This window comes from Gossypium arboreum, chromosome 1, assembly GCF_025698485.1.
Source record: "Gossypium arboreum isolate Shixiya-1 chromosome 1, ASM2569848v2, whole genome shotgun sequence".
Classification (NCBI taxonomy): domain Eukaryota; kingdom Viridiplantae; phylum Streptophyta; class Magnoliopsida; order Malvales; family Malvaceae; genus Gossypium; species Gossypium arboreum.
The window spans coordinates 68810039-68814029 of NC_069070.1; the positions used below are offsets into that span (position 1 = coordinate 68810039).

Here is a 3991-nt window from a genome sequence, read left to right on the forward strand (position 1 = left end):
ATATGGTTGTTACATACGACATCACGAACAAGTACGGCAAAGTATGTCATGTGCAAGGGAGGAAAATCCCATTTGAACCTAAGGAATAGTCTAGGATACAAGTGACATGTCACTAGGAATTTAGAAATCGGAACTCGTTGAATTGGTCTAGGTTCGTGATATGTATGAGGCATCCAAGCTCATTGAGTTGGTCCGAGTTCATTATAGATGCGAGCATCCGAGCTTATTGAGTTGGTCCGAGTTCATAATGGATACGATACATGTAATTGGGTTCTAGGCAATAGTCTTGTGTGTCCTACCGGTGGCTAGGTAATCCTTGAGTTGGTCAGATACCTGTCAGCTTCTGTGAGCAGCTCATGTAGTTACACCTTGACTGATAGCTTATATGAGTAAGCCTGTGAATAGCTCATTCGTGAGCATTACATGTTAAGTGGTAGCTTTGGCTACGTTTGTATATGTGGCACTTATGTGTGAATTTCTGCATATCCAACAGTATTCCGAGTTTTTAATGGGTAATACTGATAAACCGAAATTTATACATATTTTTACCCCATGCCTAATGCATTTATGGATGGTTTCTCCTTAGATTTGGTGAATTCGATGCTCCTAATCCTTTAATTTCATGTTTTATAATTAGGAGAGCATAGGAGAGTAAAAAGAGTGAGAAACGGGCCAAAAATGGAGAAAATGGACCACATGGGAAAACAACACAGCCTGGACTTCCTCACATAGGTGTGTCACACAGCCGTGTCAATTTGGCAGGATCGAAGCACGACTTACACGGATGGATCACAAGCCCATGCCCATTTAACAGCCTTGACCATGACCTTCAGTAATCGCACACGGGCGTGTCTGCCGAACTCAAGTTTAGTCCAATTCGGAAAAGGCCAATTTTGAGGGCTCTTAGGCATTCCAAAGCCTGTTTAAACACTTGAGGAAGCACTTAGGAAAGGGGATGGAGAGTAGGAAGCAAGGAATTACTTAAGGAAAGCCGATTGATCCATCTCAAGAGTTGGATTCATCATCAAGACTGGAGATCTCCCTTCAAGTTCCTTCAGGAGTTTTGGGTTTTCTTATGTTTGGTTATCCTTATGCTTTTGAGATGTTTTCTTTTAGAAGTATGAACAAAACCCCTAAATACCTAAGGGGAATGAAACCTAAGACAGATCTTGTTATTATTATCTCAAATGTATGCTAAATATTTGACTTGTTCTTAATTATGTGTTCTTAATTCTTGTTTTAATATTCCAGGATATTGATTCAAGTTAAGCTCTTATTCAGAGGAGGAATAGAACCTGTCTAAGAGTAAATTTGTCATAATTAAGCGAAGTTGATTGTGCGCCTAGAAATAGGGTGACAATATTTTGCCAAATTAGGGTGAAACCTAATAAGGGAATCCATAGATCAAGTTAATACAATTCTAGTGTGTTAATTAGAAAGAGATTTCAATTATTCAACCTAGGGTTAGAAGTTATTAGTCTCGAGAGAGATAATAATATAACTTAGGGATTTCTATGGATCAAGTCAAATGAATAAATCGTCTGATTCAGAGTCAAATAATAAGTGAAGTCTAGGTGGATTTGTCCTTAGGTATTGTCTCAATCAATCAAATTTTCCCAAGAGTATTTTCCCAAGGTTTTCTTTCTGTGCATTCTTAGTCAGTAATTAGTTTAGACAACCAAATCTTTTAAATTTTAGGCTAGATAATAAAAAGGAAGTAAATACTAGTACTCGTAGTTCATTTGGGTTCGACAATCCGGTCTTTCTGAACTATACGGTTGTTCGATAGGTACACTTTCCTTAATCGTTATAATAAGTTAGTCTCAAAAACGTTTCATTTATAAATCTTTAAAACCTGTTATGAATATCACGCATCAAGTTTTTGGCGCCGCTGCCGGGGAACGAAGATATTAGGAAAACTCGATTTTTGTTACTTTAGCCACTTTACTTTTATTACAATTACAATTTTTATTTTCTTTTCTAATTTTTCTCTTATTTCCTTCTGATAGGTTTTTCTAGTTTATGACCAGAAGAAACCCGTCAGGACCACTACGTTTTGACGGTGAGATTGACCGCACAGTTCATAGAAACCAAAGAGAAATAAGGCGAAGCCCAAGATACACAGAGGACGAGCAAGAGGATGATTCTTCAACCACAACCGAGGAGATGGCTGAAAACCAAGAAAATCCGCTACCTCCTGCGAGTGCTGTTAATCAGAATTCTGCTCTGTGCACTATGCATGATTATGCTAAACCTTCTTTACCAGGAACTGAATCGAGCTTAGTTAGACCGGCTGTAGCCACAAATACTTTTGAACTGAAACCTAACACTATTCAAATGATACAACAGTTTGTTCAGTTTGATGGTTTGTAGGAAGAGGATCCCAACGCTCACTTGGCAAACATTTTGGAACTATGTGATACATTTAAAATTAATGGCGTTTCTGATGACGCCATTCATCTTCGGTTATTCCCTTTTTCATTGAGAAACAAAGGTAAACAGTGGTTGAACTCGTTGCCACGGGGGTCAATCACTACTTGGGAACAAATGATTGAAAATTTTTTATTAAAATATTTTTTGCCGGCTAAAACGGCTAAATTACGTAATGATATTTCTTCCTTTGTGCAGATGGATTTAAAAACACTCTACGATGCATGGGAGAGATACAAGGACCTCTTGAGAAGATGCCCTCACCATGGGTTACTACTTTGGCTACAAGATCAAACCTTTCATAATGGCCTGAATCCTTCGACTCGACAAATGGTTGACGCAGCTACTGGCGGAACCATCAATAATAAGACACCTAAAGATGCCTATGAATTTATAGAGGAGATGTCACTGAATAACTATAAGTGGAAAGTTATGAGGACAAAGCCAACGAAAACAGCCAGCGTTTATAATGTCGATATGGTCACCATGCTCTCTAATTAGGTAGAACTCTTGAATAAGAAAATTGATGGTTTCCTTAGTTCTTCACAGGTTCTGTAACACCCCTTACCCGTATCCAACGTTGGGACAGGGTTCGAGGCGTTACTGGACTTAAACATTCACAACATGCAAAATCGATCCAAAAATTTCACCAAAAATTAAAACATCTCGAACACATGCATATCATCCCTTATATAGGTCTTCGAAACCTATAACATACATTGGCGTGGTTTGGGACTAAATCAAGAACTTTGAAAATCTTTGGGCAACTTAACTAATTTTCTTTCTTCGGAGAGTCACACGCCCATGTGGATTGGGCCGTGTTGTCAATTTCAAGGCTATTTTCCAAGCCAGTTGTCACCCTTAATCACCGACATACACTTATACATTTTCATAGAAATTGACAGGCCATATTTAAGTAATTATATATTCACAATCAAGACACAAGCATGGCATTCTTACAACAACACATAACATATTACCAACCATGCATGGCGAACAAGCATATGCACATCACCAATATCAGGCATAACATGAATAGCTAGATTTATAAGTCAGAATCATTAGCTCACTAAAGACCAATATATTTGTCCAAATCATAATAACACATGTTATAAAACTAGGTCCCTATACATGCCACTCACTTGATAATTCTAGCATATGTGTTTATACTGTCAAAGTGTTGGCTTGATAGTGTGATGCTGCCTCCGACCATCTCCAACCCCAAGTTAACCTGACAACACTAAAAGAAATGAAAAGGGTGGGGTAAGCTTTATGCTTAGGAAGCTCGCATTAAAATAATAAGCAATTTACCAACATGCTTTCCATAGTAAAACTATCCCAATTGTACATTTACACATGTTCCGGTTAAGCTATTTTCTTGAGTCATAGTAACTAAATAATTTATATCTGGAGCTAGGAAACTCAAAATTAAGATCTGTAAATTTTCCAAAAAACTAGACTCATATATATTTCCGCCATAAAAGTTTTTTTTTGACCAGCCAATAAATACAGTTTATTATTTAAAGTCTCCCCTATTTTGCTGTTTGACAGCTTCGACCAC

At 37.6% G+C, this 3991-nt stretch overlaps 1 non-coding gene across 1 annotated transcript; it reads right to left on the reverse strand.

Annotated features, from left to right (window-relative positions):
• Nucleotides 1–2595: 2595 nt before the first annotated feature.
• On the reverse strand, nt 2596–2702 carry LOC128282311 (small nucleolar RNA R71). Its single transcript, XR_008272539.1, has one exon. It is a non-coding gene; the product is annotated as a small nucleolar RNA R71 (small nucleolar RNA).
• Between the last annotated feature and the right edge of the window lie 1289 nt (nt 2703–3991).